This window comes from Hyperolius riggenbachi, chromosome 7, assembly GCF_040937935.1.
Source record: "Hyperolius riggenbachi isolate aHypRig1 chromosome 7, aHypRig1.pri, whole genome shotgun sequence".
Taxonomy (NCBI): domain Eukaryota; kingdom Metazoa; phylum Chordata; class Amphibia; order Anura; family Hyperoliidae; genus Hyperolius; species Hyperolius riggenbachi.
This window is the reverse complement of record NC_090652.1, coordinates 81,389,758-81,402,507: the sequence shown is the minus strand read 5'-3', so window position 1 is coordinate 81,402,507 and position 12,750 is coordinate 81,389,758.

Sequence of the window (12,750 nt, the reverse complement as noted above, 5' to 3'; positions counted from 1 at the left end):
CTTCACCCTATGTGGTGCATCCCCACTTGAACGGGAGGTGAAGAGCAACACCTGCCTGACTTCGACTACACCCAGGCCTTGTAGGTGCAAGGTATAGGAGCTGAACGTAGAGTGAACTATGTAACTCACCAGAACCTAACAGGAGATAGCGAAAGTCCAGTAACAAGCCAAGGTCATACACGTTATATCAGAAGTATCAAGGTACACTAGGAGCAGGCAATTTCAGGGTCAGGAAATCCAAGGTCAATGCAGGCGGCAGACAGAGAGTAGTCAGATTCCAGGCAAAGGGCCGGTACACGAATAATCCAATACAAGTAATCACACCCAGCAAAAGCACACAGCCAAAGCTATCACGGGCAAGAAGTGAATGAAGGAGACAGACTTAAATATCAGTATCCACCAATCAGTGGCCGGCCACTCACTCTCTGCACCAATCAGCACATAACAGCCCTGCCTGAGTGTCAGCTGACTAGCAGATCAGCTGACACGAAATAAAAAGTCTACCTATGTGTCAGCTGACTAAAACTGTCAGCTGACACTAACTCTTCCTCTTTCTTAAAGAATAGGATGGACGTTTGCTCCAAAACGTCCATCCCCTTCCAGCACTGGAACGCAGGGAGGAGGAGCAAGCGCAGCCCTGTCGGGAAGGACGCCGGCATTGCTAGGGGCTGTGCGCACAGATGCGGAAGAAGACGGAGCAGCCTGTCTCTCGCCAAGGGAGCCCTCATCGCGGGAGCATTCAGGTAAGTCCCTGACAAAGGCATAGGACAGGGGAAGCTGTGTATAAGATAGTAGAAATGGTGGTAAGTGGCCAAAGTGTCCTAGGTGGACGAGTTAAGGATTCCTCCTGTAGCGTGTTCTGTCCGTTGCAGTGGAGCTGAAAAACGGACTGTTCTGGCTTGTTTTCTTGCATTCGGTTGTGTATTCGCAATGAGTCGCATTGTCATTTGCAATCGCTCTGCAGTTCTGGGCAGCTCAGGATGCTGTCATTATTCCACCAATTGCTTGCTGCAGCTGAGCTGCGGCCAGATAGCCCTGGATTTCCTGCAGGCATGTTGTTACATAATGCTGCATGTATTTCCTATGGGAGTCCTTTGCATTTACAACCAGCTAGCAAATGGTAATCAAGCCAGCTCAGGATTCAATGATTGCCATTCAGCTGTGTGGAAATTTGCATGCTTGCATCCATTGGTCGATGCTGGCATAAAAGTCTGTCTCCCCTTTTAGACCTCGCCCGTCAAAGCGAATAGTACGCTGGTTTGCAGAGCATCTTGACACTGTTTTAGATCTGTTATTGTAATTCAATGTGACCTTATTATTTGTGCTTTAGCTAGTTTCTTGATATATATATATGCAGACTTGCTAACATATATTTATCCGTTAGTTGAGCCGTTTGTTATTTTTCTGTAATATTGTTTATTGCCTTGTTTCCATGCCTGATGGACATTTGCTGCATCCGCGGTGGGTAGTGTTGGGCGGACAGTGTTCGCCACTGTTCGGGTTCTGCAGAACATCACCCTGTTCGGGTGATGTTCGAGTTCGGCCGAACACCTGATGGTGTTCGGCCAAACCGTTCGGCCACGTGGCCGAACTAAGAGCGCATGTGATAGCGCTGTGATTGGCCGAACGGGTCACGTGGTTCGGACCCGAACGCGCTCTGATTGGCCAAACTGTCACGTGGTTCGGGTAAATAAATACCCGAACCACGTCATATTTCCGCCATTTGTCTGTGGGTTTAGCTTTGGGTAGGCAGGCAGGGTAGTTCGCGCTCCAGCCACGCTAGCCAGGGTCCCCCCAGTCATTGTGTGTCGCTGCTGGGAACAGTAGTACACCGCTCGCTCAGCCACACTATATAGCATTCTGTTTACTGCCACTCTGTGTACCTCGCTCAGCCACACTATATAGCATTCTGTTTACTGCCACTCTGTGTCTGCTGGGAATAGTAGTACACCGCTCGCTCAGCCACACTATATAGCATTCTGTTTACTGCCACTCTGTGTACCTCGCTCAGCCACACTATATAGCATTCTGTTTACTGCCACTCTGTGTCTGCTGGGAATAGTAGTACACCGCTCACCCGCCACTGTATAGCATTGTGCTCTGTGTCGCTGCTGGGAATAGTGGTACACCGCTCACCCGCCACTGTATAGCATTGTGCTCTGTGTCGCTGCTGGTAATAGTGGTACACCGCTCAGCCACACTATATAGCATTCTGTTTACTGTTCTGTGTCTGCTGGGAATAGTAGTACACCGCTCGCTCAGCCACACTATATAGCATTCTGTTTACTGCCACTCTGTGTCTGCTGGGAATAGTAGTACACCGCTCACCCGCCACTATATAGCATTGTGCTCTGTGTCGCTGCTGGGAATAGTGGTACACCGCTCACCCGCCACTGTATAGCATTGTGCTCTGTGTCGCTGCTGGGAATAGTGGTACACCGCTCAGCCACACTATATAGCATTCTGTTTACTGTTCTGTGTCTGCTGGGAATAGTAGTACACCGCTCGCTCAGCCACACTATATAGCATTCTGTTTACTGCCACTCTGTGTACCTCGCTCAGCCACACTATATAGCATTCTGTTTACTGCCACTCTGTGTCTGCTGGGAATAGTAGTACACCGCTCACCCGCCACTGTATAGCATTGTGCTCTGTGTCGCTGCTGGGAATAGTGGTACACCGCTCACCCGCCACTGTATAGCATTGTGCTCTGTGTCGCTGCTGGGAATAGTGGTACACCGCTCACCCGCCACTATATAGCATTGTGCTCTGTGTCGCTGCTGGGAATAGTGGTACACCGCTCACCCACCACTGTATAGCATTTCTGTACTGCCACTGTACTGCTGCCAGTCAGCGTGTACTTTAAGGATAAGTGAAATGAGGAAGAAATCCGGTGAAAGAGGGAAGGGCAAGGGAAGAGGTGTTTCCCCTGACGGTTCACGTACAGGCCACAGGGGAGCACCCAAGAAAACCCACTCAATACCGCCCATGTTGTCCAGGACAACAACCCTCACAAATCCAAAAGAACAGGACCAGATAATTACTTGGATGACCTCTCAAGCGTCCAGCAGTGGGTTAAGCAGCACCAGCACATCACGCACGAGGTCCGAGTCCTCAGCCAGTTACAAGGAGCCAGTGGGCACAAAGCTGACACAACCGGTAGCGACACCACGCACACAACTGCCAGATAACCAGTCCGATGAATTACCTCAGGACACAATGGGGTATTCGCAGGAGCTATTCCCAGCCCAACAAACTTCCACCTTTCAAAGGTCAATGGAGGAACAGCCAGAAATGTTGTGCCCGGATTCACAACCATTAACTGTGGGAAATGCACCGCGCACTGATATACAAGGCGAGTCCGAGGAGGACTCGGAAACCCAAATCCCAGAGCAAGTTGGGCAGGAGGGGTTGCAATTGCAGGAGGTCGGCCGAGAAGATCTGGAAGACGCCATTGGAGTGAGCTGCGCAGAGGTTGTTCTGGGGAGCTCTACTCCACGGCGGCGGCCCCCCACAATGACATATGACGAGTTTCAGGAGATGGAAGAGGAGGGTATGGACAATGTGGACAGAGACGCAGATTTTGTTTGTGAACGAGAACATCACCGTCGTAGCAGCAGCAGCACAGATGAGTCTGTTGAAGAACCCACTGCTGCACGAGTTCGCCTTGTGCCACAAGGTAGGCGGCGCGCAATTTCAGGCACCACAAGCGTGGAAGTTCAAGTGAGAGGCAAAAGAGGCGCAAACAGAAATCGCCAGCAAGGCAGGTGCTCCAAAGTCTGGGCTTTCTTTGAAGACTGCACTGAGGATGGTACTATGGCGATTTGCAAGGTGTGCAAGACCCGCCTGAGCAGGGGGAAAAGTATTAACAACCTCTCCACCACCAGCATGAGCCGCCACATGCTATCCAAACATCCCACTCTGTGGGCAAACGCGGCAGGACAGGGTACCAGCAACACTGCCTCCCTTGGGGTCACCAGACTCACCACCAGACCCACCTCAGCAGCAGCAGTAGCCCAGCCATTGCGTGGTTCACTACATTCACAAACTTTAGACGCTGACACTGTCACTTTCCGGAGTAGTGCTCTTGAGGTCTCCCAGTCTTCATCAAACACAACAACCAACAGCCCTTCAGTGTGCAGCCCTACGTTTCAGTTGTCTGTCTCGGAGATGTTTGATCGCAAGAGGAAATTGCCAGCAAATGACCCCCGGGCCATGGCAGTAACAGCCAGCATAGCCAAGCTTCTGGCCTGCGAAATGCTGCCATATCGAGTGGTGGAGACAAACAGCTTCAAGGGCATGATGTCAGTGGCCATCCCACGTTACGTGGTTCCCAGCCGCTACCACTTTGCGCGCTCTGCAGTGCCTGAGTTGCATGAGCACGTGGTCAGCAAAATAACCAGAAGCTTGAAGAATGCCGTTGCCTGCAAGGTTCACCTCACCACTGACACCTGGACGAGTGCGTTCGGCCAGGGTCGATACATCTCCCTTACCGCGCACTGGGTGAACCTTGTGGAGCCTGGCAGCGATTCCTCACCTGCTACGGCAAGGGTGTTGCCCACGCCGCAAACAGCCGCCCCTCCCACTGGATAACAACAGCAGCACCTACCTCTCTGACTCCTTCTCCTCCAACGCATCTCAAAGCTGTACCTCATCCGGAAATGCTAACCCAGCAGCAGTAGGATCGTGGAAGCAGTGCAGCACAGCTGTTGGCATGCGTCAGCAAGCGTTGCTGAAGCTGATCTGCCTTGGGGATAAGCAGCACACAGGGGAGGAAATTTGGAGGGGAATAAAGGAACAGACGGATTTGTGGCTGGCACCGCTGGACCTGAAACCGGGCATGGTTGTGTGTGATAATGGGAGTAATCTCATTCGCGCTTTAAGGTTGGCTAAGCTGACACACATCCCTTGCCTGGCGCACGTGATGAACCTAGTAGTTCAGCGGTTCCTGAGGACATACCCAGGCGTGGCAGATCTTCTGTTGAAGGTGCGACGAGTGGCCAAACATTGTAGAAATTCCAGTACTGCTTCGGGGGCACTCGCCAAGATGCAGGAGCGCTTCAATCTCCCCCACCATCGCTTGCTGTGTGATGTCCCTCGCGCTGGAATTCTACGCTGCACATGCTAGCCCGCTTTTGCGAGCAGAAGAGTGCAGTGGTCCAGTACATGACGGCGCAGTACCGAGGCGCATCCGGCCAGCTGCCAAGCTTCTGTGGATCCGATTGGGCCAACATGTTGGACCTCTGCCAAGTCCTCCAAAATTTTGAGCAGTCCACGTTGCTTGTGAGCAGTGACAACTCTTCAGTCAGCATTACCATACCACTGCTGTGTTTACTGAAGAGGTCAATGTTGAAAATCAAGGAAACAGCTGTCATGATGCAACTGGGGGAATCTGAAGGAGAAAACGATCAGCGTAATGGTACCAACATCAGGCCATCCTCCTCAGGAAATGCTGGCCCCAGCAGCTATGACGAAGAAGAGGAGGAGGAACAGCTGGAGTTGGAGCAGGAATTTCATGCCACCACTGACGAGGGCCAGAGCGCTGCACGTTGGACTTCCACAATTCAGCGCGAATGGTCAGCAGAAGCAGACCAGGAAGAAGGTGACGACTATGATGCATCACAACAACTATCACAACGCTCACAAGAGGATGATGAGGATTCTGGCAGGACTCTGGCACACATGGCTCAATTCATGCTAGACTGCATTGAATGCGACCCATGCATTGTGCGCATTCTGGACAACACCAATTACTGGGTTTATACACTTCTGGATCCACGGTACAAACACAATGTTCCAAAACTGCTTGAAGAAAGAGTCAGACAGGTCAAAATGGAAGAATACCAGCAGGCCCTTGTGGAGACTTTAGAGAGGAGATTGACATCCTCCCCCTCCTCTAGCCAGTTGTACGCCGTCAGACTGACTTCCGCAAACCCAGGACGACCAGGAGGGCAGCAAACAACACAAGCCGCAGCTAGTGCCCAAAAGGGAATGGTATCGGCAGTGTCCTTGGAGTGGAAAAATTTTCTGACACACATGCAGCAGCAGCCCACAGAACAGCAAGCGTGCAGATCCACCTCCAATACCGATCGCCTGGAGAAGATGGTCAAGGACTACATGTCAGATGGCGTAGCTGTGTCGAACAATCCATCTGCACGCTTCAACTATTGGGTATCGAAGCTAGACACCTGGCACGAACTGGCAATGTACGCAATAGAGGTGCTGGCTTGCCCGGCAGCCAGCGTTATGTCGGAACGCTGTTTCAGTGCTGCCGGAGGCATCGTCACAGATCGGCGTATCCGCCTCTCCACAGAAAATGCAGACCGTCTGACTCAAATAAAATGAATCAATCCTGGATTGGAAACAACTATGCAACACTCCCGGACCCCAACCAAGTAACATGAACAATGACCATCTGTGATGGGTTAGCGTTGCCGGTCCCTGTTTATTGAACCTCTCATCTTTATTACATTTATGACTGCATGGCGGCAAAAAGCATTGCTATATCCACACGCTTTTTGTCCTAATGCAAGGCCTGGGTTGTTGTGTCTCAAAGCGTGGACTTCTCCTCCTGCGCCTCCTCCTGTTACATCACGTGTGCTGCTGCTGGGTTAGCGTTTCCAGTCCCTGTTTATGGAACCTCTTATCTTTATTACATTTATGACTGCATGGTGGTACAAAGCATGCTATCCGCACGCTTCTTGTCCTCATGCAAGGCCTGGGTTGTTGTGTCTCAAAAAGCGTGGCCTTCTCCTCCTGCGCCTCCTCCTGTTCCATCACGTGTGCTGCTGCTGGTGCTGGGTTAGCGTTACCGGTCCCTGTTTATGGAACCTCTCATCTTTATTACATTTATGACTGCACAGCGGAAAAAAGCATGCTATCCGCACGCTTCTTGTCCTCCTGCAAGGCCTGGGTTGTTGTGTCTCAAAGCGTGGACTTCTCCTCCTGCGCCTCCTCCTGTTACATCACGTGTGCTGCTGCTGGGTTAGCGTTTCCGGTCCCTGTTTATGGAACCTCTTATCTTTATTACATTTATGACTGCATGGTGGTACAAAGCATGCTATCCGCACGCTTCTTGTCCTCATGCAAGGCCTGGGTTGTTGTGTCTCAAAAAGCGTGGCATTCTCCTCCTGCGCCTCCTCCTGTTCCATCACGTGTGCTGCTGCTGGTGCTGGGTTAGCGTTACCGGTCCCTTTTCCTGGAACCTCTTCTCTGTATTACATGTATGACTGCATGGCGACAAAAAGCATGTTACCTGTGCAAAGAAACATGACATTTTCCACATTTAAAAGTTTTTCCTTTGAAACTTTACAATCAATTTTCTCAAAAACTATAAGCTCTTTTTCAAATATTTTTTTTCCTCTTGTACCCACTCCCAAGGTGCACATACCCTGCACATTTGGGGTATGTAGCATGTAAGGAAGCTTTAAAAAGCACGAAAGTTCGGGTCCCCATTGACTTCCATTATATTCGGAGTTCGGCGCGAACACCCGAACATCGCGGCGATGTTCGGCGAACGTTCGCGAACCCGAACATCTAGGTGTTCGCCCAACACTAGCAGTGGGTCAGTGAAGTCCATTTTCCTGATAGCTTGGATTCTGCCATCACTACGTTGGTGACTGGTAGTATTCCTGCTACTCTAGTTTCTGGGAATGTAACTATAATCTGTGGTTGCTATTAGTTACGTTCTATCCTGTAGTCTTGCCTGGGTGGATGCTTGCTGTTGACTGTTGGTAGCCTACTTGCTCTGCTAATGTGGACGTGACTGTGAGCTGCGGTTGCTACTAGTTACGCTCCAATCTATAGTCCTGTCTTGTGCCTGTCTGAATGTTTGCTATCGCTAAGGCAGCACAACATCGCACTGAGCTGCCATTGTGTCTAATTTGTAGCGATATCGGAAGCCCAGAGCTGCAGTTGTTCTGGGCAGCCTGTGTAGCCTCTTCCATTATTCAGCTACCAGTCTTGTTGCTCTAGGTGGTCAAAGTATAACCCCAAGCATTACATTATGATGGGCCCAACACAAAATCACATAGAGGAGGTCTCTAACACCGTGTGTTATGGTTCCCTGTCTTTTGAAAAATTTTAAAAGCTTGACTGTGAAACCGCAAGCAAATGTATGCCAGAATTTGTTAGATGTTTATTAAATCCAGATTCTCAGGCCACAGCATTTTCTACCTGGGCTGATCAGATAGTTTGCACTTTATTCAGGGGCAAACTTTTTGATCGGGCAGTTGATGTTTTGAATCACACTACGCTGAGAGTAATACCTTTAAAATTCATAGCTATTGTGATCCATAACTGGTTAAGAATATCTCCATTACCATATCCTCTTAATGAACGCCTGATTGCTAGTCAATCAAATGTCTCTTCAGCAGCATTTAAAAGCAATCCGTATGCAGCAAAGTCTAAAGTCTTGCATAAAACTAAACGTAAACGTTCCAGAAAATGTTCACAACCAGCAATGTCGTTTTCCATAGCAACTGGGCATTAGACCCATAGTCAGACTCTGTCATTAACAGATAATGAAATTCAATTGTCATTCATGGGAGTCAAATGGACCTATGAAACTATCAATGAACTTTCCTTGCTAGCCAGGGAGAATAAAGATTTTTGTTTAAACGAATTGTCTGAATATTCTTATGAGGAAATATTACAGAGTACTGAACACATCAAATTGTTTGTGCACCAAGGAAAATTTGCATATTCTTTAGTTCAACACTTGTTACAAGTCCTGGACATTCTTAAGAATAGGAAATACCCTAGTATCGAGTTGATTCTTTGTCAGGAGTAAACCAAGCCATGTCCACTCCAGCTAGCTTCCTGCAGACTGGTCCAACTGTAAATTATGCCCAGAATAATTGTTTAGTTCCTGACAAGAATGAATGGGATCCTCCGTTTGAAAAATGGGAAATTGAAGCTTTGATTTATGAATTGGAGAATGATCGAAAATATTTCTATGAATTTTACACTGCTAAGAGTAACATAATTTTGCATGCATGCATTGAGTCTGCTTTTTCCTTGATTGAAATGAATCTGTGTGTGCATGACTTTGTGATTCCGTTAATTGATGCATGGAATGAGATGTTGAATGGTCGCTCTGCGAGTCAGTGTGAGCAATATTCAGTAACCAATGTCAATTCGGTCTCTCCGTTGCCCCTAGCAACGACATCAGCTGCTAGCCTTGCTCCAGATGTACACCTTGCTTCTCTAACCCGTTATAATGGTGGCAATAAGTCTTTTTTAAATTTCTTCCAGAATTGCAAAATTTTGAATTCATGTTCTTTCTTCACATCAGCCACCACATTTCATCAGTCCAGGTTTATTGTCTTATACCTGCTTGATAGCCAGATGAGAACTTGGGCTGAGGAAGTTGCTGATGAAAACAAGGAAGTTTTTGATGACCCCCTGGAATTTGTTAAACTGATCGCAAAACATTTTGCGAAAAAATACAAACAAATTCCTACTGATTTGTTTTCTGCATCCTGCAAACCATATGATCCAGCAGACAACAATAGATGCACTACATCAGTTCCTGAGTTTCAGCAATGAGGTTTAGTAACCTTAGAACCCCAGCATCTGAATTTTACAATTTTACAGTTGAAGAACTTTGGTTCAGATCCACAAACTCTGTGTCCTGATCTTCCTGTTTCAACACCTTGCTCTAGTTTCGCGAATGGTTCAGAGCATCTGTTATGTGAACCTGAAATCACAGAATCATTGCCTTGTCCAGAAAATGTTCTAGTAAATTCGCCCTGTACCATGAATTACGCAGTAGTTCTGTCCAATGAAGCTCAGGTCACAGAATCATTATGCTGTCCAGCAGGTGCTTTCATGGTTCTGCCCTGCAATATGGACTGCTCAGTGATCCTGTCCAGCAGGGCCGGTTCAATTAACAGTTGGGCCCTAGGGCAAAATTAGCCTGGGGGCCCCCCAACAGACACCCCCCGACCAAAAAGCGTCATTAGAGTCCCTTTGTTGCAGCCAAACTTCCCTCCTGGGCCCCTGAGCTGGCTGCTGACCCTCCCCCAATCACCTCCCAACTTAACAGACTCTGCAGAGACCCTGGGGAGTAACAGTTAACATGGGGAGGGACAACTTGGGGCCCCTACAGGCTCTGGGGCCCTGGGGCAGTTGCCTATTTTTTTCTATGGTAGCTCTGGCCCTGCTGTCCAGAGAACCTGAGGTCGCAGAGTCTTATGCTTCACCCAGTACTGAAGATGCTTCAAGATCTCTAGCAGAGGACTCAGAGCCTCTGCTTACTTCAGTTGGTGTTGCAGTAATATTCACCTGTTTAGCAGCTGTCTTGGAACTACAGTCCACTCTAGTAACACTTGATGAATCTTTGTCCAGTGAAACAGAAGCCATTGAAGTATTGTTCTCGTCAGCAAGTGTTTTGGATACCTTGCCCTGTACACAGTCTGATTTAACTAATGTTGTTGAACCCCTGTCTGATGTTGTAGAAGCCAGGGAACTCCAGCCCTGTCCTCTAAATGTTTCAGAAGTCTTGCCCTGTAACATGGATAATTCTGACTCTCTGGTAAAAATAATAGAAGTCTCAGAATTTCAGTCCGGTTTAGTGAGTGTTCCTGAAACCCTGCCTTGTATCTTGGAAACTTCTGGTTCCATGTCCAATGTGGCAGAGGTTCCAGAGTCCTCTTCCTGTCCAGTGAGTTCCTCAGTCTTGCCCAGTTCAGTGGGGGTTGCTTCAATACTGACTTGTTTTGCAGCTCTTTTGGAGCTCCAATCCAGTGTACTAGATGATGAGTCTCTGTCCAGTCCAGAGGAAGTTGTGGAGACCCTATCTAGTTCAGTGCATACATCTGAAGTTTTGTCCTGTCCTGTTAATGCACCTGAACATGACTTGTTAATAACCTTGGTGGAGTCAGTGACATCTAGGTCTGATTCTGCATTCTTTAGTGAGAGTCCAGTAACTGTGAAGTCTAGTCATGATGATGATTTTCTGCCCAGTCCTGGTTTCGGTCCTATGGTGACTGACTCTGAGGTCCACAGTTCCTTGACATGCCCAGAAGTTTCTCTTGTACCAGTGTGCCCAGATGTGCTCTGTGTGCCAGAATGCCCAAGTGTGTCTTGTGTGTCAGCATACTCAGATGCTTCCTTAGTGGAGACATGTTCTGATATTGCCAGTCTGCCTGCATGCCCAGAGATGGTTCTGGTCCCTGAAAGCCCTGATCTTGATGTTTGTCCTTGTAACCCTGACTCTGGAATTGCCCTAGGTTCCATAGACGTTCTTGATAGTTCTCCATGTGAGCCTAAAGGGCGTTCTAACCTCTTGGGACCTCTATGGAGCTTCAAAGTGTTCTTGGAGATTTCTGAGGAAACTTGTCCTGGTGCCTTGGACTGGTTCAACAGTGGGTACTGTGTTGGAAATGACAGTTCCGGTGAGCATTGCATTAAAAGGTTTGGCATTTTTGGACAGTCCCTAGAAGGTGGTGGGTATCGCTCTGAAAGTTTCGGGGGGCTTTTCCTGAAAATCACGGTTTGATGCGTATCACACTGGGGCTTGTAGTACTGATGGGCATGGTTCTGGAGGTTCTGGTTCCAAATTGGTCCAGTCTTGGTGAGACTGATTCTGGAATTTGGTCTTGTCGGGCTGTCCCGACCCTCATGAGTTATCAGTCAGAACAGTTTGCTGGATTTTCTGCATCTGGTTTTCTGGTTTGGGTGGTTCAGGAGAATTGTGCCAGTTTCTATAGGCATCTGGAAGCCGCCTTTAAAGGAGGGGGGTACTGTAAGGATTCCTCCTGTAGTGTGTTCTGTCCGTTGCAGGGGAGCTGCAAACAGACAGTTCTGGCTTGTTTTCTTGCATTCGGTTGTGCATTTGCAATAAGTCACATTGTCATTTGCAATTGCTCTGCAGTTCTGGGCAGCTCAGGATGCTGTCATCGTTGCACCAATTGCTTGCTGCAGCTGAGCTGTGGCCAGATAGCCCTGGATTTCCTGTAGGCATGTTGTTACATATTGCTGCATGTATTTCCTATGGGAGTCCTTTGCATTCACAACCAGCTAGCAAATGGTAATCAAGCCAGCTCAGGATTGAATGATTACCATTCAGCTGTGTGGAAATTTGAATGCTTGCATCCATTGGTCGATGCCGGCATAAAAGTCTGTCTCCCCTTTTAGACCTCGCCCGTCATAGCGATCAGTACGCTGGTTTGCTGGGCATCTTGACAATCTGTTATAGATCTGTTATTGTAGTTCAATGTGACCTTATTATTTGTGCTTTAGCTAGTTTCTTGATAAATATATATGCAGACTTGCTAATATATATTTATCTGTTAGTTGAGCCGTTTGTTATTTTTCTGTATTATTGTTTATTGCCTTGTTTCAATGCCTGATGGACGTTCGCTGCATCCAGTGAAGTCCATTATCCTGATAGCTTGGATTCTGCCATCACCACATTGGTGACTGGTAGTATTCCTGCTACTCTAGTTTCTGGGAATGTAACTATAATCTGTGGTTGCTATTAGTTATGTTCTATCCTGTAGTCTTGCCTGGGTGGATGCTTGCTGGTGACTGTTGGTAGCCTACTTGCTCTGCCTCTGTGGATGTGACCCCTACCTCTCGTGTCCCTACCTCTCCCTCTAGATCAGTGGTGGCGAACCTATGGCACGCGTGCTGGGCCCGGCACGCGTAGCCTAATTTGCTGGCACGCCACCGCTGCTTATGAACTGGCCGCATCATCTACTAGACGCCGCCGTGCCAGTTCATAGCCCGCAGCCCCGCAGTCTC